We start from the raw sequence: 27,054 nt of genomic DNA, 5'->3' as shown, positions 1-27,054 counted from the left end.
TACCAGCCCATTTTTTCTCAGATAATTACTACTTACATACTGTAGCTAGGTATGACAATATACTACCTAAAGATTACCTTAATGTGTGTTTAATTGAAAAATAATTAAATGTAAATATTTTTGCCTCACCTTATGACTTTTTCAGGAACTTTATAAAATACTGTAGTGATATTGTATAAAAGCATTCTAGTACACAGAGAATAAGGACGGAATATGGATGTTTTTTAATAAAAGCTGTCTCTTCCTCAATAAAATTTATTAACTGTGAGACGGGACAGCCATCACAACAGCATTACTGAGTCTAAGACTTCATGTGGTAGTAACTCTCTTTTGTGTATGGCCTCTCTTGGGTCAAGAAACAACATGATTCAATCATGCACACCCACTCACCACTCATCTCAGTTTGATCATATGGCAAAGGGATGCACTTAGTTAAGTTTTCATTACTCTTAATTGCGGTCATGGCTAGAAATACCGCCAGAATAATAAACATCAAAGGCAGTCATATGGGTGACAGCACTCTTAATTATTAAGAAACAAATGTTGGATTTTTTTCATGTTCTATGGTCATATGGTATAAGTAGCGTTTATGTATTTTTGTTTGTTTTTTTATTTGCCAAAGCAGCACTACATATAAAACCCAAAAACGTAAAGTGAACAAATTACAGTCTGTTTTTACCATAGACACCATACAATTTAAAAGGTAGTAACAAGAAAAAAGACAAAACACAAAGACATTTCATTTCCAAACCTCCACTAACAAGAACCGGATGTGCTGTTTGATGGCTATTTTGGGGGGTTTGTTTTCATACCCCTATGAAAATGTGAAATGAACTGAATGTGCGAAAGATTTCTATGTCTGATAAATTAAACAAAACAGAAATGTTCTTTCTCAAATTAAACTGAATCTAAAAACAATGTCTACCTTTTGCACCAGACCTCTTCACACTCTGTCTCATAATTTTGTTAATGAGGTGACAAAGGTACACTACTGTAAAATGATCAAAACAAAGCTAATTACAGTGCATCAATCCATTATCACCATACAGTATAATACATTTATCACTTAATTGCAGAATGCCAGAAATGCTAGTATACCATATGGAAAAGCCAATTTAGGCACACATTTTCAAAAAATTAAAAATTACTGGTAACGAGGATACAATGAAATGATTACTACATACCCTAGTGCACAAAAGAAGAAAAACACCTATGTGTAATGGATTTAATCAAATATTTAACAAAATATATCAAACAGAATCATAATACATTTTCAATTAGAAATTTCACATAGCAAAATGAAGAAATTACAAAAGTAGTATCAGGCATGATCTCCCAGTGCTTTAAATCTGGGAACACTGATTCATAGCCTCTAAATAAACTAAGAACATTAAAAAGTTTAAAAATGGGAAACAGCCATTTGGTTCATCTGCCTCATGCAGTTTTTGGTTTTGAGTACCGAACTAAGCCAGCCATTTCTTGAAAGAAGCCAGACTTCTTAAGTGTCTTTGAGGATTTTGAATACTTGAATCAGGCCCACTTTATAGTCCAGCTTTATGGACTGCCAACCAGCTGGCAATATTAGGTATTGGAGGATATTGGTGTTTTACAGTCAAAGGAAATACTGGCCCCTGGAAGACCATGAAGTCCTTCCATTGCAACCCTACACTGTGAGCTCTTCCTTTGTCCTGGAGGAAAAATAACAATTCAGGATTGGCTTGCAGGAATGGAAAAACAGTTGGCCCAAGGGCATTGTTATTGTATTACTACAGTAAGTAGTAATGTTTCCCTCAGTCTGCACCCAATTTGTTCTTGCGTCGAAGGAGATTCCTCACCTTGTCATTACGTTTTAGTGGTTCAACAGTTGACTTGAACAATATACAGTAGCATTTAGTTATCACCATGACAAGTCCACAGACTTTATCTTCTGTTAGGTGTTTTGAGAGCAAAACAGTGTTTATCTATGAGTGAAACACCTCACCACACTCTCTGTAATCAGATGTTCTCTGGTCCACCAGACATTTTATTTATAAACTGTCAACATCATCCTCTGTAGATGATGATGATTTGTGTAGCTGGAAATGTACAATAATTCTGCTGATTCTTCTGAACTTATTTTCATTGGGCTGGTGTGGTGACTTTCTGTGTCCAGGAAGTCCATTAAGTGGCCTATCCCTCAAAGGGCTAATTTCCTCCTTAACTTTACCTAGTCTGCTTATTTTCTTATTTTTTCAAAGCATAACACTCAGTCTGTTGCCATCATCTCTTACAGACTAGCCACACTCAATCATGCTGAAAGCTACTGTATAATATGATCTTACTTCCTTACTTAAGCAAAGCATTGTTTTATTGTTCTTTGTTCTTGCATTAATTAATATATGCCTTTCTGAATGACCATTTATACATAGGTGCACAATTACAGTTGTACAATTACAGTGCACAATTACATTTTCTAGGTCTTTTTAAATGAATAACAGTTGAAGACCATTGAAAAGTGTTAAACTAAACTCCAATTAAGCTAATGATGAGCTCAATTATATTATTAAGTGCAGAGGTATACCAAAAACCTGCAGACACTGTAACCCTCCAGGGCTTGAGTTCTACACCACTAGTTGACACAGATTCATAAGCTCCTTTTGGCAAATTTGACTCACATACCAAACACTGAGCACCAGACGTTTTTACGAAAATACTTTCATACAAAATTAGCTCAGTATTGTGTTATCCCAAGAAACAATATGATTCAGACAATAAACCTATCTACTCACTATTTTAAAGTGTAAATACAGTAACATTATGTATTTTTCCAATGAACTAATGAAGCAAAAATCAAAACTATGCATTTTTCATATAGATCAGGATATATAAATTGGCATATGTACTTGTAGCACCTATACAAATTAGCAACAGACCACTATCACCAGTGCATACCTTTGTGCAGATTAAATTAAACCCATGTTACTGTCAGACCCTTTTCCTAGAGAGTTCTCCAGCTGTGTTATGCCTTTATACTAAGTAATAGAGCCTCACTTTATCTTGTTTCTGCAGCACATGCCCTAGCCAAATACAAAATAGAAGGAGATAAATCTATCATCCCCTACATCCCTAGATACAGAAGATACAGTCTGCATTGCATTTGTGCTCATAAAACATATGAGCAAACCTAATCCAGTATATCCACTCAATATGTGGAGACTTTCAATTGTACTGTAGGAACTGTGTTCCTGTGCTGCATTAGGATGTGTTATTTAGTAACAAGGACATAAAGAGACATTTTCCTATGTTAGTCCTAATTGAGACAACTGACAGGGCAGCTGCCGACAGCCGTGATACTACAATGTAGGAAAATACCAATATAATCTATTTTATAGAGTGGTATTTGATGAAGACCAGGTGTTTCAAAGGCAGCTCCAGCATTTCAGCCCACCTGAAACATTATTCGCTTCTCTCTTTTTTATTAATTTTCTTTTGCAATCATGTTTTTTTATCATATTGGATGGGTGTAGTGAAAACCATGGTCATGACAAAGTCATTATTCCAGTTTTATACAAATTAAAATAAAAACATGTTAGCTCAAATGAGGTATGAAAGGCACTAAAACATGATTCAATCTCTGCATCTGAGCTAAAAGCCCATTATCTAGTGTTTCGTTCCTGTCTATAAATAGTGCTGATAGAAATGATTATACTTTAGAGCTCCAAACAGAGAGAAGTACAGAAGTGGCAAGATGTTATATAGTATATACCATATATGCATACTTTATAGAGTTAGCTTACAGAAAACTGAATAGCCAAATTACCCTTTTAGGACAAATGAGTGTTATTGTTAGTGTAAAGTATAACTGAAAGCTAATCCTTTGATTGCACTAACACCAGCAAGTTCTTTGATTTTAAAATATCATATATGTGGTCCAAGATGCCATTCATTTGTGTTTGTTCTTTTTCTAATTATCTTTGAAATGTACTGTACGTACCTGGGTGGCATGGTGGAACAGTGGTGAGCATCGCTGCCTTGCAGCGCTCGGTTCCTGGGTTCAGTGGTGGACCTGGGGTGCTGTCTGTGTGGCAATTGAATGTTCTCCCCATCTTCACGTGGGCTTCCTCCAGGTGATCTGCTTTCCTCCCACAGTCTAAAGACATACTGGTAGATTCATTACTTTCTGGGAAAATTGGTCCTGGTGTTAGAGTGTGTCCGTATGTGTCCTGAAGTGGACTGGCATCCAGTCCAGTGTGTATTCTTCCTTGAGCTCATTCTTGCCAGGATAGGCACCAACCCTGCTGCTACCCTGTATTGGATAAAGTGGTTAGAAGATGCATGACTGTGCATATATGAGACTGTACTGTCTGCTGTTGAACCTGTTTAGTTAGACACTGTTTTACATTCTTGGCATCAAAAGCTTCCATAAAGTGAAGTTTAATATACAATTTTAATACAATTTATTCTACTCTACATTAAAATATTTATGGCAGCCATAAAAAACTTCCAGCATTTCTCTGAAATGCAATTTGAAAAATATTCATAACTTGGCTGTGTAAACTTATGTAAAGGAAACTCTATTTGCCAGTCTTTTGTAAAGGTGTGCAACCAGGATTTTATTTTTAACACTTTAGCGCCGGCTCAGCATACTGTATGTAGACAGTTGTCCCACTTGACTTTGGTAATACACCTTAAATGTACAGAGGTGAACTAATATGGTATGTTTGCATTCACTGGTGATAAGGCTATAAGACAAAAACATCATAAACAGGGACATTTGAGGATATACTATAGAAAGAAACCCACTCCCTAATGTGCAATTACACTGCATAATTGTTCTTTTGCAGTGAAAGACTAAATTTAATTAAAAAGTAAAATTGTTTTTTTTCTGGCGTGAGGCATGTTAAAAGAAATGTAGTTGTTGCTTGAATCGAGATGAGGATACAAATACATATGTACAGTATACTGTATAAATATTACACAAAGAGTGTTGTGCTTTAAGATTAATTTTCTGAATGTATTAAGACTAGTATCTTACCAAAAAAGGTCAAAGCATGGATTTGCATTTGTCTTTAGTACAATCGCTAAATCTCAATATATGTTCTGTATAGAAAACGATAGGTAAAACATTCTTCAATACTGCTTCTAATTTAAATGCAAATATACATCACCACGTTCAGGCAGCTCAATACACATCCTAATAATGCCCATTCTGTGAAATTGTCAGACATTCCTTGTATTGCACTGATGGAGTAACTGTATAGCATTGATCAATAAAATTGGCAGCATTAGATTAGACAAGACCACATCCTTTAAGAGAAGTAGCTCTTCAGTGACCATTATCCATTTAATGTTTTTTTAAACCTCTGTATACTCTATGGCTTTTACTTTTTATCACTCCATTTGTAGTGGACTTGGAGAAGAGCCATTACTTGTAAATATATGGATCGGTTTATACATTTAAAGATGAGGTTTTATTGCTGATTGTGTTATTTAATCATATTGATAATCATTTGTTAACACTGTTTGGATACCTTGGTACTGTTCAATTACTAACTTGTCATGACATAACTGTAGCATATTCAATTAACCATATTAAAATCCAGTAATAGTTTCACCCCATAAATCCTGAAGTGTATTGAATATGAACAATAGCACATAGTCATGTCACTTGGGGGTACAATCCTTATATAATTACTGCATGGGTAATAAGGCATTTTATAGCATAATTTACCTTTTTGTCACATAGCATGTGAAAGCAGACACGCGGAAGTGAATGTTTAACAGAAAAAAAAACATCTGTTAGAGCACGAAAGATGTTGTTCTAGGGAAAGTAAAAAGACATATTACTACTTACTGTATATTAAAGATGTATTGGCACTGTCAGTCTTTACTGGTGTGTTTTCACAAGCAAACATACATTTTCATATTCAAGCAAAAATCTATGGAACAATGGAAAATAATTAACTCACAGATGTCCTCTCTTAACTTTTTTATGGACTTAGAAATTGAGTTTTTTTAGTTTTAGGAAAAAATGCTTACTCTTTTGTTTTGTTTTTAAAAGTAAAAAAGAAATAACTGGTTAAGGATCATTTTCTTGATGTGACCTGTACTGTATACACTGTAGGGTTAACATGAAAAAAGAATTAAGCTAAAGAATAAGTATAAATAACTTGGTCAGCAAACACACCAGAAGCAGAAAACTGCAAGAAAGGAAAAAACAAACAAAAAAGGAACAAAGAAAAACAAATCTTTTGATTAATAAGATCCAGAAGATTTTTATGTAATCTGTTGAATTGACCAGATAATGACCTACACTTGAGATTATTTCTGAATAGAATACAGTAATTCAACAACAATAAGAACTCTGATCTATCTTTAGATCAAATTTGATTGAGTTTAATTGAGTTAAGTTAATTTTGCTGTGTTGTTATATGCTGATATATTTAGAAAAGGAGAGGATAGGAAATCATTGTCAGTCAGTGTTAGTAGCTTGGAAACACAGATCAATCAATATCAAAGTCTGCAATGACATATTCTATTTGAAAAAAGGTAACAATATTATTTACCACATTAAAATACCAGTAACACTCCAAATTCAATTAAATCCATTCAGCCAGTACAGGAACACAATAACAAAAATTGTTTCATTTACTCTTCTCCTAGAAGGTACTTAAAGATTTGGGCTTTGAAATTTAAAGGACTTCCCCTTACTTTAACCACAGAATGGATTAGATTTTCAAATATAAATCACAAATGATCCTTAACACACCAGTTCAACATTCCTCACATTGCATTTTGTATTGAGTCTCTCTCACAAATAAACAGCAAATTAATATCTAGAATACAATACACACTCTCCTGCTGTCTTTTGTCTGGAATCCAATAATGAATACAAACATAGAGTACAGTACTTATCTACTGATTTTACAATTGACATAGATGAATAAAAGCAGACATAGATATATTATTGTTAACAATTTGGTTTTTTCATATAGGGGAACACACAGAACTATTAGTGCAGGCTTCCATATAGATTTTCTTGTCACTTTATTATTCACCTTCTCTTGGCAAAGAAACTGACATGCTCTGAAACTACAAGAGACGTTTTGAATATGTCATCCTGTGCAGGAAATCTCACACAATTAAAAAAATAAATAATATTACTGCTATACTACTGATATACTGTATAGTATAGACTCAAGCATTATTATTCATGCATTAAAATCTACAGATTTTTCTAAAACAACCTACTACAGAAGCATTGCACTTAGTTATACTGTGCATAATCAAAATTTGCAGGCAAATGACTGTATCTACAATTATGCCTTTATATAAAATATGACATATATTGTTTATGCTCAAATAAAGCCTTTAGTGGTGGTGGGAGTGGGGCATTTATAAGCATAAACACTTATGTCTGAATGTATTTTTTCTTTTTTGAAGGGGGGCAAAAAGATCAGTGATAAGCTTCACATATGTCCGGAAATAATTATGACAGACTTTAGTCTCTGCCTGAGGTCATCTTTCAAAAGTAGTGTTAACATTTCCTTCTGCATTGCAGTGGTGGAATTTGATCACCATTTCAACCTGATAATGATGTCTGAAAATGAATAGATTACTTCTTAAATAAGCTGAAATAATGGATGGTTTATTAGCCTCAATTGCAGTCTCCGCTGGCATTACCGTGTAATCAGAAAAATACTTTTTTGTTTCTCCACCCTAGGTTATATGATCTGATTCATACCTTGTGATTTATGTTCTGCTGATTCATTTTCCGTCTTTTTCACTGGCACTGCAGTTTAGCCAGACATAAATGACCATCACAGAGCAGTAAGGTTATACAGCAGAGGAATTGTCATGTTTAATGGGCAAACAAGCCTATGCAAAACTACAGCAAGTAATAACTTTAGAGTGTGTACTATACAATCAGGAGCCCAATAAAACAGAAAATTAGATTTTTACCACATGTCACATCGCAAATCAATGTTTAATTGTTGAACCATATCATCTTGTCTTGCCGCCATTCTTAACACCGCATTTCAACCATGGACCATGGGATGACAAGAGACACATACTGTAGGAACTATGGGACAAATTGCAGTTTTTTTGTTTTATGAGAGAGAAAATAGTGATTAGCTTTCCATGTGCCTGGAAATAATACAGACTTTGCTCCCTTTTATAACTTGGGAGCAAGACTAATGAAGTGGCTGTTGTTTTTTAGAAAACAATAATTCCTGAACTTTGCTTACCTTATTATACAAGATTATGCCACATAACAAACTTATTTTTGCTTACCCAGATATACAGTACAAAGGTATAGATATAGACTGAAGGCATTAAAATGGTACATGAAAAAAACTTTGACTGAACTTTTTAATCAGAATTAAAATATTCTCCCTAATATTCCCTATAACATATACACACACATTCTGTACAGGGCTAGGAGCCAGGAGAATATGCTGCACTAGTTGTGAAGAATGTAATTTGAAAAAAAATTAAAAGCTTTTTTTGCTCAAACCAATTAATTTCTTCTTTATTTCATATCCTGCCTCTCTTAGCAAAGTCCCAGTTCATTTTCAGTGTATTAACAGTGCACAGGGACATTTCAATGCCTTTTTAAAAAATCATTCTCTTTTTCTTTGTCCTGCAAGGTTCAACAGCAACCTTTTCCAACTGCTCAACTGTTAACATTTTTTCTCTTGGTGGTTCATTTTCATTTTTTCTTTCATAGGTTTTTCTCAAGATTATTTAGGGCTATTATGAAGTGATCCTTTTTAAAAACAAGATAATACTCCCAAAAGACTCCACGAATTCTTTTTGAAAGCTTTTGTGTAATTACATTATCCTACTTCTTGCTTTGTTTCTCCGTGTTCAACTGTTCTGAACAATGTAGTGCCACTTTGAATTAAATCAAGCAGTGTTTCACCATCCTGTAATTGCTGTAAGAAGAGCAAAGCTTTCCCCATTCTAGTTTACTGTTGGAATGGTGAAAGCATAATGAAGTGTGGAAAAGAATACTGATAACAAGGTTTTTCCAAGAATGGTACTGCATATGAAATAGTTTTTCTATGGCTAAGAGCAACATGAATCCTTTGGCAGAATAGCAAAATTGCTTCTTCATTATTCTGGCATCTTTACTGAAATATTAACATAGAAAGTAATTGAATTGAAACTGAAGTTGGACCCAAGATAATTCAATGATTTTACTTAATGTTTTTGCTTACTTTCCTCCAACACCCAGACAACAGATGTTGTACAGAACGGCTAAAAAATCTTGTGAGTATCTGTTTCTGTGACAAAAGTAAATGAGAGTAGCCTGTATTTTAAAACTGAAATAAGTGAGCATACCATTCTTTTGAAAATATACATTGAAAACTGTAGGTATAGAAATATTTGAAGGCCATATCTCAGGGGTTCCTCAATGGCTCAAACTATGATAATAATTAATAGTTATTCTATTTGTATATTGCTTTTATTCCAGAGAATTCCAAAACACTTTACACATGGGAGGGGACACCTCTATTCAGCACTGAAATGCTGCACTCACCTGGAAGATACAGAAACCATTATGTGAACCACAACAGATCTACATCACACTCTGTTTAGACGCAGGTTCATTGCATTACAAACACCAGGTCATTATTACCTGCAATAAGGACTTGTTGGAATAAAGAATGTTATAGATGAGGTTGTGTCCTGCTAAGATACAGCTTCTACCTCCAAAACTGCTCAGATTTCCTTCATAGATCTCCAGTAGAGGATATTATGAGAAGCTAGATTCTAGCCACTTGTGTACTCCCAATCAGGGAAGATAATGAGTGCCTTTTTTTACATGTGTCCAGAAGTGTTTAAATTCTGGAAATCATTTTTAAAAATAGAGATATTTCCTGTTTACATTTGGTACTCTTGCTGAATGATGACTATAATCTTGACCTCTCACAATGCCATAATAAAATTAACTGACTTTTTGGTCTAATTGCAGCTAAGCTAGTACTTGACCACCATTGGGAGCCTCTGTATTCCTTCTCCTGGCATCCAGACCAATATTGATTTTATTTTTTTGGAAATCTTGACAGATAGAGTCCATGGTGTCAGCTGAAGAGATGATAGAAGCTTGGGGCTGTTTCTGCACAGTCAAAGCCTTATTGCATGGGGGTTCAATTGTATCTGTTGGAACCTACAGTACTGTATGTTAGGTAACCTGAGGTATAAACTTCAGGGGTGTATTACTGTGGATAATACATATAGCAGTGAATCAAAGTTTGTGAAGGATACATTCATGTGTGTCAGCATGTTTTGTGTAGACATACAGAACTACAGAACTCTACATGAGGTGAATTGTTAGGTTTAGGTTCAATCTGCTCTTCTTGCTGGTTTACCCTGATATGATAATGTTCAACGTACTCCTCATGTTGTTCATGTAGCTTTCTTGAAAGAAGAAAATGTAATGATACCATGGATGCCTTCCCTACTCAGCAGAGCAAATGCCCCATTTGAACATATGTGGAATGAGCAGGGATGACGTGTGACAACTAGAACTCAGAAATCAATAAACAAGCACATGCTTGTACTGGGTTTATGAGGCAACTTTTATTGTTTTCCATAATAGCAACACATAATACTAGCTTGTGACCTTAACAATAAACCACCTGTGGATAAAGATACGACAAAGGTTTGACAGACTCCAGCATTCACTTTGGTGGTTCAATGTGTCTGAACACATGAAAATCCACAATTATGACCCTATACTTTACATGAGGCTTTGTTTTAGAGTTTCACATGTTAAATAACAAAAATAACTCTTCAACAGCCTTTTCAGACTTCTATTAAATACCCAACACCAACCAAAACCATGAGGCCCATTATATATCAACCATTCCACTAATTACATCCCTGTGAGTATATGACTTCTAAACCCTTCAGCAATTATCTAATTGATTCATTATCACCCACTGTGTTTATTTACAAATAGCAGGACCTTTAATGGCCTCTAGTGGCAGTTAGGCTGTTAAACAGTACCTTCAAAGACCGGCCTACCACAAAATGTTACTCAGCATAATAAATTTACTTTGTCACTCTGTTTTATAAAAGCCTCAGAAATGCTTTTGTCATTTTCCTGATAATAACTTTGTGAAATTATTGCAGTTATAAGTGATACACGTCTTTTGATGTTTAGCATGTTTTGTCATCTCCCCACTAAAAGGCAACTAGATGCTATTGTTTTTTTAATGAAAGCACGTTCAGAATTTTAAGAGGGTTTTGGGGTAATAGTATAGTAAGGCTATTCAAATATTCAAATATCCTTCAATTGATGTGCAGGATTTTACGATCTGGATCAATTTTATTTTATGTACCTTTGCATCTGGTACATTTTAAATTATGGGCAGACTTTGTATGGCGAACAGAGTAGTTACGTGCATGTGAGAATTAAGATGAGTCTGGGGGACTGCCATTAACAAAGGAATTAAAATCCTAATAATGTACTGTTTCAATTTAGAAATTATTTATTTTTAATTTCAATGTATTTGTCTAGGATTTCCCATTGAGATGGGGCTGTGTGTTTAGACCATGGTTCCTAATAACATTAAAGTTCATCAAACAAGAGGGAAAAATAGGAAAACAATCAGAAGGTATTTTAGTTGAATAAAATTTAAAAAGTATATAAATATACAAAGCAAAGCCTTTTAAATGTATTATAATTAATTAATGGAAATTGAAGAGCCCAAAATAAATAGCACCAGCTTATTATTCAGTTTCAATATTTGAATAATTCAAATCTTCTAATGCTTCTGATTAGATTAAGATTAGTCTTAGCCATTTATGAAATCTATAGTTAACCTCTTCAAACAAACATTAGTACACCGAATCATTGTTCCCAGTGCTTAAAATTCATGCAATTAAGCACACAGCACCAGTCTACATGCTCTTACTCATGATTAATAACCATCCTTTATTAAATGTCCATCTCCTTTTTGCTTTCTTTGACAAAACATACTTTTCATTTGCAATACCAATTTTATCCTTGAAACAAACGCCTTCTAATGTATAGAGAGTCAGTTACACCTGAGATTCACATATTCTGCCTGGTAAGATGTGTGCATTTCATTAATATTTCCTTTTTAAAAAACAGATATTCAGATAATTTGATACTTTCTAAACATCCCTTGCAGGTTAAACATATTAGAATCATTTTTGTTTGAAACAAGCAAAGAATAATTTCATTTGATTTGTGAGTTATTTGCATGTAACTAATATGTTGTGTCAAAAACTATGAAAATGCTTCCCCTGATAAACAGATAACCCTTTGACCAGGACTGTCACATGTACTTAGGTGGATGCTGTCCAGATGACAGCTTGTAGCCCTAGACATGAGTATTACTTCTGGCAGTTTGGAAATTTTCCCAATTAATCAATATGTCCTTAAAAACCTCCTTGAAAACTAGCCCTGGCTCTCATTGGAGTAGAAAATGGCTCTGTAGTCAGCTATCTAATGTTGTACTAAAATTAACAATAAGTTTACATTTTGAGAGTATTTCTGCCTAATGATACAGCAGTAGAGTATACAGTATGGGAGCTCAACTTTTGGAGTTTAGGCGCAGGGTAAATGATGTTGAGAGCAATAATAGTGCTTACAGTTAACTATAAATCTTCTTTGTTACACATTTGTGATTCTTGTATGTAAGTTAGGTACTGTATACAAAATTAATTTATCTTAGTTATCCTTATACTGGAGAAGTGAATTTAAACCACAGAAAATAGATTTTGTCATACTGTAGGTTAAATGTTTCATATGCCTGTGGACTCATCAATTTTAAGTTAAATGTTAAGATTCTTATTGGGTTTTTTTACTAAGCAAAGACCCAGATGAATTTCTAAGCAAAGTGCTTTGAAACAGTAAACATATAGCGATACAATTTTCTTTTTTGTGATACAAGCTAGCAAATCCTCTCTAGCAATTTTGAAATTAATGAAATTATTTGCTTTGTAGCAATAACAAACTTGATTAAGACAGCAAATGTTTAAAATTAAATAAATTAAAATCAACAATGAGCACGTGGTCTAGACAATTTAATTGTAAAGTAGCTAACCTACTTCAGAAACTGAGAATTAGAATATCTTAACATGTGAGAAACTTACTGTAAACAGTTACTTTTTTGACTCTGTCAGGTAACATGTAGGTTTAGCTCCAGGAGATAGGACTACTTGTTAGGAATTCAAGAAGTAACCACATTACATAACTTCAACAGATTAAACAACTCAACAGCTGAAAGACTATTGGAAGTATTCATGACATAAACTCACTAAGCCAAAAGATGTTCTTTCATTTCTTGCCAACATAGCCCCAGTGAAATCTTCCTGCTTTACACAATGTACCTTCTAAAATCTAAAGTCTGGTTGTCTTTTCAGGGATTAACTTTTAAATATTGACAGAGTTTTACAAGTTTGGAGACATAATAAAAAGCAGAGCTCCAGCTGCAAAATATATAGATAGATTTTTTTAATGTTTTAACTTCCTGTAAGATGTGAATGGTCCATTGAGACAGCAGAGCTTATAACAGATTATTGCTATTATTAAGACTGCAGATATAAAATATATATTACACATCATTTTTTTTTCTTTCATCATTGCAGTTTAATGCATGTTTGTGTGTGCCCCTTGATGTAACCTGGACAGTTATGTAATCTTATGATTACTGGAATTTATAATTTCAAATTCAGATCAGTGTAGAGAATTTTCAAATCATTTCCAAGACATTTCTGTCTAAGTCTTGCTAGTGAGTTTTCTGATTATCATTCTTAAAGCATATTGTGTGGGTGCAAAGGTTAAGACGTATACAGTAGTTTATAATTTGAAAACAACCTTTCTTAAATGCAAAATACTAGCAGTTAATTCATTGTGTAAACTATCACTTTGCTTGCTTATACTGTATGTTTATGAGTTTATTGGTGTCATGCAGTTTGCTGTATTTTCTCAGATATTTTTTATTTTTTTATTTGTGCATACGTTGCACACCGCATGGAATGTGTCTTTATAACTTCACAAATAGGGTATGGCCCTTTTCAATGGTTCACCCATGTCATGTTCTTCTTAAAAACAGCAGTATCCTCTGTGATTGCAAATCCAATATAAATGTTAATTTGTTGAATTTTCAGTTTTTTAATTCAACATAAAAAATTAAAACATCATGAATGAGAGTTTACTGACTTAAAAATAGTAAAGAATTAAACTTCATGACTGATTGTAAAAAACTTAATGTAATGTCCTGCAATTTCAAATGTGGTAAGCCAGTGCACAGCTGCACTTTCAAAATTGCACATACAGTAAGTTGCATATTTTAAAAAATGGTATGTAGGCACTGCTGTAAAAATATATCAGTGCATAACACTACTGTAGATAAAGGTCCTAGAGGAAAGCATGCCTTTAGGTTTTGAATTAGTATTTCACTTCTAAAATTGGGTTTTAAAAAAAATAATTGGTTTATTTATCAATTAGAAGCCTTGTGTGACCAGCCCCATAACTTGTTTGAAACTTAAAAGGGCACATGTCAAGTATTGAAATTGAAAGTAAAGCCTGAGGCACAACCACTGACTGAGGACAATGATGAACTAAAATACAAGTATTCCAGCCATAATATGTGAGAGAATTGTTAGGAAATGGTAGTGAATTAATAATGCTAACATGATAATGGGATATCAAAAATATTAAAAATAACTGTCAATACAATATCATATTAAATGACCAAATACAATCCTCTCTTATTTGCTTTTCAGAGATGTCATATACAGCTGCTGAATAGTTGTTTCTAATTGATATACTTAAACTGGCAGAAGAGCCATTTGTTTCAAGCTCATGTCACCTGTTTCTTTAGTCTGTATAGGGGGAGTTGGAATGAATGTTTAAGAAGTGTCCAACACTCCTGAGAAGCACTATATTTCCAAACACAGGATCTGAACACGGATCTTTGATCCTGTGAAATGTACTCTTCCTAGTTGCTGGTAATTCTTTCATACCTAGAAGAGTACTTACAACAATTGTCACCTACATTAATCTTTCATTATTTTAGATAGGCACTATCAGTGAAATGCCTAAAATTAATGACTTTCACAAGGACTTCTAAACAAAAGGCTTCAATTGATCCTGCTTGTTATCTGGGCAGCAGTAAAAAGGTATTACAGTTTCTTGCACAGCTCATTAGTGTAAGGAATTACAGGTAAAGGGCAAAACATAAAGCAATTCTGAATAAATTATAAATATTGTTTATGGTCCTTTGCAGTAGGTACCTCATTTAATTTATCCTGACAGTTTAGCTCACGTAGACCAAACTTACAATGATGAATTGAATTGGTCATACTTACAGCTATGATCACTGAAGCATGTATTTAATATATCAGTATAAATTGGTATATTAATAATTCACTGTGCATTAGAAGAATTTTTAATGAGTGCCTTTGGTAAGATCATGGGCAAATGTTAAAATAAGCTAGGTTTTGTTCTTTTTAATGGATACACTTTTTCATATAGAAAACATTGAAGGCTTACTTTTCAGAGAAATGGGAAGTATGTGATCATATTACCAGAAATTAAACTTGAAGATGACAGGTGAATATATAAAAACTTGAAATGCAGTGCTATTTTGTAACTTATTTATGAGAACAAGTCGTTAAAATTTTGAAACAAAACTGGGTGATGTTTCAGATGCTACATTTATTACTTAAGCCTGGCATTTTAAGTTACATTAATGAATATGACGTGAACATGACTAACTGTTTTTTCTCTTTTTTTAAACAATAGTGATATACTATACAGCCGGGAAAAACATTATCAAGCGAAACACTATACTGTATATTATATTATAGCTCTGACTGAATAAGATTTTACAACAAACCTTCAAAAGTTTAATGACAGAAAAAACAGTGTTAAAATGCTTTATTCTGTTTGCCAAAAGAAAGTTTAAAGCTATAGAATGAAGGAGTAAAGAGAATGAATGATGATACTGTATATGGCTGCTGAAAAATAGCTCACAGAATTATTTGCACATCCAAATCTTCATCTAGCACTCATTTGTTGCTAATATCCTATTTTGTTCATTGGCAGCTAACTTTGAACAAGTGAATTAAAAAAATTACTATGGACAGTACTATATAGTAGGGTATATATGTGCATTTAGATTTCAAGATAGCAAAATGACAAATACACAGAGTTGTGATTAAATCAAGGGATTAATAACTCTGACTATATACTGTATACAGTATTGTATGGCCCTGAGTTCTAGACAATTCACTAAGGTATTAAAAATAATAAATTGAAACATATCAATATATACTGTACTCATGTGCAAGTGGTAAAACAAAGTCATTCCATTTAATCAATTTTCAAGTGATCAACTTAAAAACAAGAAAACCTCCCATACCTCATGGTAAAAGAGCATCTAAATATAATCTTTATATATTTAAGAATTGTAAAGAGTCTCACATTTGAAATACAAGAAGACAGCTCAAGAGTGAAATACAACCCACACTGTTTTTGCTTTCTGAAAATATCACACATTTTAAAATGGTATTATCATGTCTTACAGTAAAAGATGTGTACTTAAAAGGTCTTATTCATCCTCCCATTTTCAGTCCACTTGTCCTGCTGAGGGGCTATATGCTTAAATTCCTTTTTAGCCCCAAAGCTTAGAACTTTCCTTTGCCCTTCAAGTTCATAATTAGTATTTCACTACAGTATTCCTTGACTATCTGTCAAGTTGGATTTTCATATCATTCAAAGAACAATTTTCTCTTTGATATTGTGTAGGTAATGTGCACATTATTATGGCACTAGAAGAAGCATGCAGAAATATTAGATTTATTACAGATGGCCCTGTAGCAAAAGTGTACTTAAGTATGCCTAAGTTTTCCCGAACCTCCTTCGCACTCTATTGATCTTCAGTTTTTATCATTTGCATTATTAATGTTATTTTATTTTTTTTCCTTTTTTGTTCCCTATCCATTCCATTGATCTGAAATTACTTTTGGAAATGTTTGCTGTAAAAGAATTGCAGAGTTTGAGTCAAACCAACTCAATGGAGCATGGCCAGGTTAACCGGTCAACTGTGCAAAAAATCCATAAACTATTGAAAAACAATCAAATGAGTGTCAATCTTTGTTTTCTTTTGAATTGAATGAAAAGTGTGCATCTCTTGATATGCCATTTTTCTGAACAACTGGGTTTGTGCTTGTGCTAGAGTCAAATAAAGTGTACATGCAAAAACCATGGCATCATTGAAATAATATATAAAAAAACAACTACTCCCCTTTTCAAGTCTGATATTTAAAAGGCAAGTTTAATTTTTGTTGTTTCTTATATCAATTACTTTCATAATAGCGTTTTAGGATTTTACACTATAAGATGGCAGTGGGTCAAGACATGATGTCAGAAGCACATTCCCCAGAAGGCAGTTGGGACCTGTCAGCTGAGCAATTGCAGTAAGACAATTGGTAGGGGTGACATTTAGTCTTCATTGTAAGCAGGGGTCTTACAATCTCTACTATTAGGGAGGGAGAGCAGAGTCTCTGAAAATGCAATGTTCTGTATCACAGAAGAGAGCAAGATGAAGGATAGACCCATTGACCTTGTGAGTTTTTAAAGAGTCTCAGACAGAGGCTGAGATTTCTGGTAAGCAGCTACCAGAAAACCTTATGGTGACATTTTTGTATAAAGATCCCTTTATGGTACCCTGTAAAATAAAATTTCAAAAGGCTAAATGAAAAAACACTTTTTATATCTTATTCTCAAAATTACCATATTGTTTTTTTTCTTTACTTCTTCTGTAAGCAATACACAAATGGAATTATATGTTTCTACAAAATAAGCCGTATCTTGTACCAAAGCAATCAGTCTAGCTATTACTTTAGCTTTGATGGGAATCAAAGGGGAATGTTTAAAAAAACTTAATCTGAGTCCTAGTAGCCAGTTGCAGTGAGACATTAAATTCACAGTATATTCTGTATTTAAGCATAAAAATTTTGTGGCCATATTGCCTTAATCTAGGTTCCAATCAAACCTGCCCAACTTTAGCTTCAAATGTGTGACAAGTTTAAAGCCTACATTCTGTGGTTGGTTTTAATCAGCCGAGCAAGACCTTCACAGGTACAAACCAGATTATTTCATTCAATCCTTTCTAAGGCGAATCTGATCCTATTGCCCAAGGGTGAAGAGTCAGGCAAAGGGAGCACACATCTACAAAATACCATCTCGCTGCATGCAGGTTAGTACTTAAAAATCATTCCACGTTTTACTAGAGATCCGCCAGACACTGTGTTTACCGGGAAGCTGGATGAACATTTTGCAATGCAGACAATGAAAACAGGCGACACAAAGTTCCACGTCTTGCCATTTTAATATTTAACAGAAGTTTTCAAAGGCTGCTTTCATCCGCCCATTGAGCTTTCATCAGTTCAAAGCTGTTGGTTGCCTCATTGTTCTGCTCGGGTGCTCCAGTCATTCTCCACTAATATTTCTGCCCAGTTCCCTCTGAACCTTGAATTTACATCTAAATGGGCTGGCAGCAAAGGAAAAGCAAGTACGTGAGAGGACAGCTCACAAGACAGTGAGTGTCTTCTTCTTTGAGTCTGTTTGACTTCAGCTCGAAAAACATTCCCCTGAGAATCCTACCTCTTGCTTCTCTCTGCTACTGCCCATATTAGAAATGAAGCAACCTTTTCACACACTATGAGCAGGGGAGCTGTTGAGCAGGGTATATACAGATTACTTCTATTATGAGCTTTCTCTCTTATTTAGTTTTTCCATCAGTTAAGAGAATTTGTACTTGCTGTGTGGCATTGCACCTAAGAAAGAGCTCAACCTTTTTTTTTCGTTGCAGGGTAAACAAAAAACATAAATAGCCTTAGGAAATAAAGCATGTGGGATGAAAATCCATTGTCCCAATCGTCAGCCAAAGCATGACTTTTGGTCCTTAATTTTTTCACTGCTTTCCAACTGCTTCTAAAGAAGCCCTGAAAAATACGGTATGCATTATTTTTAAGAATCCACCGGTGTTTTGTTCCCATTCTACTTTTTATAAACTGATTTAACTTATTTCTTTAAATTATCAAAAGGTTTTTGTAGAAAAAATTGTTACAGTGAACTGTGTAGTGTGTGTACAGTAGGTATTGTGTAATGTTAAACAGTAGTGCTTAAAAGCAATTTACTTGAGCTTCTTCTTATTATTTTGAAAAATTACTCTCTTTCATAAGTAACTTTCCTCAACAGTGATTATATTCACATACGGTACTTGATTCTGTTAAGCCAATGCCCTCCTTCCCTAAGCTTTCAGCTGTAAGTCAAATTTTTGTTGTTGATCTCCAATTTTTAGCATGCAGAAAATAGTGCCTGAGGGGACATATCACAGTACACTTGCATAGAATCAAGTACTGTATGCCCCTGCTAGTGTTCCAGACAGGCTGCCTGTCTGTAACAGCTGATTATCACTTTGCCACGTGGCCCAGACCTTTTGGCAGTGCAGTTCTGAGTTTGGATGCAGTGACAGTGATACAGGATACCCAAACCAGACAGCCTAAATCTGGAGCATTAACCCAATGTTGTTCTATGCAGTGAACAAGAGCAAGAACTCTTCTCTTCTAGAGGGCAAGAACTCCTAAATAATCCATTTTAATGTGGGTTAAATATATTTTTCTATATTATATACATATATTTTGATTTACCTATTTTTTAATGTTTCCATGATACTGTGCCATATGTTGGTGTTGACTTTTTAACAATTTAAACAGTATTTCTGAGCTACCTATTTTTTATCTGAAAGCATGTACTCTTTGAGCATTATTCCTGAGCATTAGTCCAGTTTTCAATATAGAAATATTCTTAAAATTTTCTTACTGGATTTCCTTCATCTTTAATAAACTATGAAAAAGTCATTCAAATAATGAAACTACAATGTGCCTGGAATGTCACATCTCTGAGAGTCAATGAACCTTCCCATTACTTTTATCTTAATACCAACTCCACATCCCATGGGGTATTGACTGTAAAAGCCCCAGGGCATTGAATAAAATTTCATCAAGATTATGCATGAAAAACTGGAGAGTCAGGTTCCGCAGAGGGTATAGAAGGTTTTTTTTTAATTTTTAGTATGATACTTTTAGTTAAAACCTGAACCTTTACATTTACAAAATGAAGACTACAGATATGCATTTTATAATTGAGTAATTCAGGCATATTTTGAATGAATAAAAGTTATGATGGGAATGAAAAATACAATTTTCCCATTTTGTTTCTGAGTCTGATGAATTACACCTTGACAAGTAAACTCGCAAAAATCTAATTTACTATCTTAATATATTTATTACCTAACTAACAAGATTGATCTTCAAGATCTTCTAATAAACATTTCCAAACCTACCATAGAGATATTTCAGGATCAATAATGAAACATGAAACAGAAGGCACAGATCCCACAGTGAGTGGAAATGCATTTACAACTGAAAACAGGAGGCACCTCTTTTCTCAAATGGTTGTGGGATTATGGAACCAGTGACCCAACCTTGTTCTCAAAGGTGATACACTCTTCTTTCAAAAAACAACTGGATGAGATCCTCAGATCAATTACATAGTAACTACCATCTAACCCATTTGACCTAAAGGGCTAGATGGACCAAATAGTTTCTTCTCGTTTGTAAAAACTCTTGCATCTAATGTACAGTGTATAAGGCTATCACAATAACACAGCACTAGAATTCTGCTAAAAAAGACTGAATGAATGGTTATAAAACAAAAATTGGCAGCGTATTCACAGAAACAATGGCATTCAATTTTCATTTTATTTTACATGGGGTTTCTAAAATTATTAAGAATGCATTTCTTCTTTTTTTAGCTTTAAAAGGAAATGTCATTGCTGGATAGTACTTTGTTCTTGGTGCCAGTCTTTGTAAATCTAATGGAGCATTTTATTATTTAAAATTATTCTTGTAACCTAATAAAATAAAATCATTTTCTCAATATTCAATAACTTACAGCTATAATGACTTATCATATTTACCCTGTAGCCACAGTGTAATACATCATGTTTTGTATAATACAGTGTAAATAATAATCCATCAGCTATGTCTGCCTCCCTTAGGGAATTGATTCCATATCCATTGCTGATTTCCATCTATAGTACATGTTCCTCCTTGGTAGCACTCTTGAATGATGCAGGGAAATATTTCTGCAGCCCAACAGTAAAACACAAAAGCATTTATGGTGAAATGTACAGATTTGTATATCCTAGACCAGGTGACTACAATCCAGAATCAATCTGGAATTAATTAAAACCCTTCACTTTTACATCTCATACTGTACAACAGCTGTCAGATTGACTGTAGATGTGAGACGCGCAATACAGGCCCTTAGCTCACAAGTTTAATTATTAATACAGTTTTTTTTTACCATCATTGTACCTTTTTAAAATTTAAAAATTTAGATGCAAGATGAATGTGTCATCCTGTGGTTGGCGCTTAGAAATATTTTGGTTGACAAGAGAGGATGTAAAGAGTTAGATGTGATTCCGGCGTTATCTAGCAGGTGTCACTATAGAGCATCTCTAAGACTAGAGAAGGCAGGAGAGTGCTGTCAATCTGCCTAATGCTATTCCTGTCAACTGAGCAGGGATTCTGCAGGAGTTCATATGGTGCTGCTCAGTTGGCTTACAAAGCTGGCAGCACCTGCTTCCCAGCAGCAGGAGTGCTTTGGCTGAGCAGCTGACCTTGTTCCCTCTGGGCATGGTTTTCACCACGGAGGATTTATCTCCTCTCCAATCAGCAGACAGCTTGAAACCACACACTCCGTTTAGATAACCAGAGGTCAGAATCATTACCTGCTGTATCAAAGCCCTGTCCCGAAAGTGCTGCTTTTCTGACTCTAGCTGTCTGCAGTAGCGGTGCCTTTGGACTTGCTGGCTGGGGAGCGTTGTATTTTTCAAACAGTGGTCTATTCTCCTGTTGCTCATAGATGAAACAAAGCAAATAGACACGAAGGTTGCATTAATGTTCTTCTACGATCTGAGAATGGAGTGATAGACTTGATCTGAGCATGCTGAGATGTAGAACTTTTGTTATTAGTATTGAAATAAGAATATGAAGGGTTAAAATAGCCTTTCAACTTAATATAAATGTTAACCGAGGATACAATTCTCAGGTATTTTATACTGACAGCATTCCAGTTGCCTATCTAAGTTTTGAAAGAACACGGTACGCTGCTGTTTAGGTAAAGAGAAATACTATTTTTTTCTGTGTTGTGTCCTTCATGTCTCGCAGACAAAGAAAAGGAAAAAAAAACAAATGTGATATACAAGGTAATAAACTGGTGTGCTTCTTGCATTAACAATATTCCTTTCTACAACACCAGCTGTCTAAAACCTTTGAACAAAGATTACGTGCTGTAGATTTTCTTGTCACTTGAGATACAGTAGGTTGCATCTTCTTGCTTTATATGTCTTTTACTGTGGCAGTTCTGGCATCCCAGCAAATTAAAACACTAACTTCAAAATCTACCGTTTATCACCTTTATGACTGATCACATTCATTACAAATATGATTGTCAACAGGTTTGAGAGTGCATCAATAATTAAAAGAGGATACTTTACGTTCAGCTACTGTATATCATTTCAAAAGATCCATAAATCAAATTAAATATCCTTAGCTCATTTCCAAGAAAGCAATGTTTCAAAGATTTTAAGAAAGGGAAGACATACCAATTGTATTTCAGGGATTAAAAATATGTGTGGATGCAATCGGCTTAGTAGTTTCCCGAGTTCTAATTAATTCAATTGGGAGACGAAATGTTTTGAGAGTATAAAACATATTGAAACTGTGCCTGTGAGGACAAGATAGACGCCCCTCCCCTTCTTTGTGAAGAATGAGCCAGGGAGCTGTTACAAGGGTGAGGATGGAGTGGAGGAAGGAGTGAGAGAAAAAAGGACAAAAATGGTGCTCAGCAAGTATTTGTGCACGTGACAGAGAAAGTTGAGAAGATTATAAAGCAATATGTTCTCCTCTGAAACTGTTTAAAAACACAATTAAAAATTACTCCCCTTATTAAAATAATAATTCAATTAGCATAGTATAACTGAAAACAGAGTTATTAATACGATCCTAAAATATTTTAGCAACTGAATTTTTCTGAAACACAGAACTTTGTGATTTAATTTGAACAGTCAGTTGTCTGTTTTGATTGTACAATAGCTCCTGGAGAATGAGTCAGTAAACACAAGAGAGATTTCCAATATCTGGATATTTTAGTTTTGGATTGTATTTTATTGCATTTATTTTGTTTCATAAAATCTAAATTGATAAGTTTTCACTTTAAAAGGAAACATCATTTAGACATCATTTAGACATCAACACAATGAACAAAGCAGGCAAAACTAGAAACTAGGCTGCAAAGTGATTTTAAAGTCAGATTTGTGCAGACTAATGTCTGTATTTACGGAAGGGTTAACAAGTTGATAGTGGCACATTTCATGTAAGCCCTTTGAAAACTAGACTAAGTCAAATGATTTTCAAATAGAACCTTTTCATATTTTAAAATTAGAGCAATGTGTGTTTTGCCTATTTGAATATCCTGATCAGTAGACATGCAGTTTTTGCTGAAAACAGATGCAATTTAGTATTGCAATTTATAGCATTTGTTATACAGTATTTGTAATGCCTCTTACAGAATACAGTATGTACTATGCAATGTTTATACTAATAAGCTTGAACACTTGAACACTTGTGTCACATTTCTTTGTAATAGCCTCTAATGGTAGTTTTGAACCTGTTGATGAAATATCTTTGTTAATATTATAAATTAACACTAACATTCATTGTTTCTGTCAGCTGGCTAACAGAATGAGAACAAAGTTGTGAAATCTATACCAATACAACTACAAATAAAAAAATGTACTAGATGTTTTTTTTATTATTATTACAAATATAGAGGGATCAAGAAAACAGAATACTGAGTGGGATAATCAATAATTAATATGAATAATCACAACCCCCAAATTGTAAAGATGCCAAGAATATACCTGAGAGGCAACCAATTTATTTACAATTACAATAACACAAAGTAAACAACACTCAACATAACTAATTCATTTACAAACAAGATGTCTCAGAGGCCTACATCCTGACTGACCAAAAAACCCAGACTGCTGACCCATTACTCAAAAGTCCTGTATAATGCCTTAACTGGCCCACAAGAGAGCTGATCCTGCTTCATAAATAAAAGAGAATTACAACCCAGAGCTCAATCTCTCCTCCTAAACTCTGGATGCTCCAAAGTGACTAGGAATCTTCTCTATTTCTATAATTGCATCCACTAACCAGAATGACATGGTCTCTTAAACAAGGTTCAAATACTTAGCTACCTACAGTCCAACTCTTCTATCTATTGTTTATAGATACTGAGACATTTTAATAGCCACTCAAAAGCTGTAACTTTTATTATTCTTAGTCCTATTCTTATTATTAAAATATCAGTAGAAAAGCATTTGTATTCACTGATGTATGTGTTTTCTGAACCTCTTTAATGCAGTAGAAGTTAAAGGAGGGATGCCAACACACCATGTTTGAAGAAATAAAACTCTTGCAGGCAGGTTGAAGACTCCCTGCCTGCAGTGGAACAAAATTCCACAGATACCTCTGATGACTCTCTGATGGGCGTCTAATTGTCTGATTGATCTGCAGGACGATATGGGGTTCCTCATTGACAGATCAGTAAATTACCTGCTTAGGATTGCTGTGAAGAAGTGGATCAAAGAAAATAATACAGTCTGCAGCTTGTCAGAAAAGAAACTGTTAGTCTTTGGTGAGAAACAGTTCTCAGAACACATAGATACATGGATAAGAGGCTTTTGATTTTGTAGTTAAAAGAACATTTTTTTTGTTATTTCTGTACTGCATATATGTTTAAGTAATTTGTTTTTATTTGATACTATTATCGTATTACTTTATCATTATTCAGATAAAATCCATTATGACCTAGTTATTAACCGAGAACAGAAAGACATCAATCTAAGTAAAACTATAAGAGCTGTGGATTTTCTGGAAGAAAACGTATTGTTTAATGAACTGACCATGACTAAGATCAACGAAAGGTAGATTTTTCATGGTAGAGTACTGATTTATTTACTTAATTTTCATGGTAGAAGAATTGATTGTCTACAAATGTATTAAAAGTGACATTATCTACCTAAAGAAAAAATAACCATACCTTGTTATATAAACATCAGGGAACATTGGATCAAACATTTTGGGTGACAAGGGGTTAGTTAAAGAATTGGCTTGCCAATCATAGAAACTGAAGAAATGTGTCTGTGGGTAATGATGCCTAATGGGAAAGTTTTTGGAACACATCCACACTGGGCTTCTAAGCTTATGAGGTGATAAAATGAAAAGATAAAACAGAGTATTTAATTGAAATATTTAATTAAATATCCAGGAGGCTTTTGCCTAGGAATTTAAATTGTGCTCTTTAAAAATGCAATATTTAAAAGTAAAGACTACTACCTAAAATATTTAGACTTTTTTATAGAAGAGTAGATTTTGTGTTTAACTGTATCTGTATGTGTGTACAACCCTATACTCAGCCTTGAAAGAAACAAACAGTAGATCTTAAAACAAAAAAATTCACATGCATTACTAGGGAAATACAATTTTTGTAGTGACTGTATTGATCAGATATGACATACCTGTATAGTGCCCTCAAAAATATTAGCAATAATAACAGGAGAACAATTTCTGGAAGCTTCCAATTGTAAAATGTATATTATATTGTAAGTCTCATTCATATCACAATTACAAATTGCTTGACAGTAAAACAAAAATAACAGGTTTGACTTTGCTGTCCTAATACTTTTGGAGGGCGCTGTAGGTAGATTCATTATGCTGATTAATGTTTGTTATCAACAGGGCGGTCTACTGTGAAAGTCACAGGCTAGTGTGTTGTGTCACCAATGGAAACAATACAAGCTGTATATCTGTAATGCATGCTTTGCACCAGGTTGAAGATAATGTCTTGTGGGATTATTTTCCATTCCTTTTGTAGAGCATGGACAAGCATGTGCCTCTTCATTGGTTTCTGAGTACTTGATGTAACCTGCTTACCCTAGCTCATATTCACTGACTCAAGTCTGGTGGATAGAACCTCAGAGGCAAAACTGTCATATAATCATCTCACAAGAAACTTGTTGTTTCAAGGGCATGTTGGTGTGTGCCATGTTCACTTGATTTTCTTCCTGGTGCTCTGGTTTCCTCCCACCAATCCACGGTGCGTGTGTGTTTGTGTCTGTGTGTGCCCCGTGATGGGTTAGCATCCTGTCCAGGGTGTATCCTGCCTTGTGCACATTGCTTACTGTTGTGACCTTGTATTGATTAAAGTGTTTAGAAAACAGATGGATACTTCATCAGCAGTCAATCTTTTAGGTTCAGTCTGTGTAGCAATGAAAGCTATAGCACAATGAGAACAGAAACAAAACTGAAAACAGTTGTGCTTCATGAACCCAAGGTTGAAGTTCAGTTTGCTATTTTCCATGCCCACAGCCACAGACAATATAACTTTCTCTGTTCTGTCTTAGATTGGGAGGACTGAGAACATTACTGACAAAGATTGCAGAGAATTTAGCCCTTTTGTATATAATACACTCTCATCTTGCCCTATGTTCTGTGACAATATATAATATTTATTTACAGTATATACTATTACACATTAGTATTCTTCACAGTGACCTATTTTAGTTCTAAATCAGTAAATCTGAAATATGCAGTTGCTGGACCTTAAGCTTGCTCATTGTAAAATTAATTTACTACTGCTTCTGACTAGGTAAATGTTAGTAAAGAACTAGGAATTAATCTCCTTTGATTCTTCTTTAGCACTTGTTACTCCCTTAATTGTATATTTGAATTTGTGTGAGGTTGGGGTCTCTGAAGTTAATGGTCCATGTTAAAAGAAAATTTTGCATTTTTGTTGAAACATTCCAATTTGCATAAATCACCTTTTTTGTCCATTATTACCATACATTGCATGAATTGCTAAAAGGTCTCCCAGGGAAGTTG

Source organism: Atractosteus spatula, chromosome 21 (genome assembly GCF_055471065.1).
Source record: "Atractosteus spatula isolate fAtrSpa1 chromosome 21, fAtrSpa1.hap1, whole genome shotgun sequence".
In the NCBI taxonomy this organism is placed as follows: domain Eukaryota; kingdom Metazoa; phylum Chordata; class Actinopteri; order Semionotiformes; family Lepisosteidae; genus Atractosteus; species Atractosteus spatula.
The sequence above is the reverse complement of the archived record's forward strand: the minus strand, read 5'-3'. Positions refer to the sequence as shown.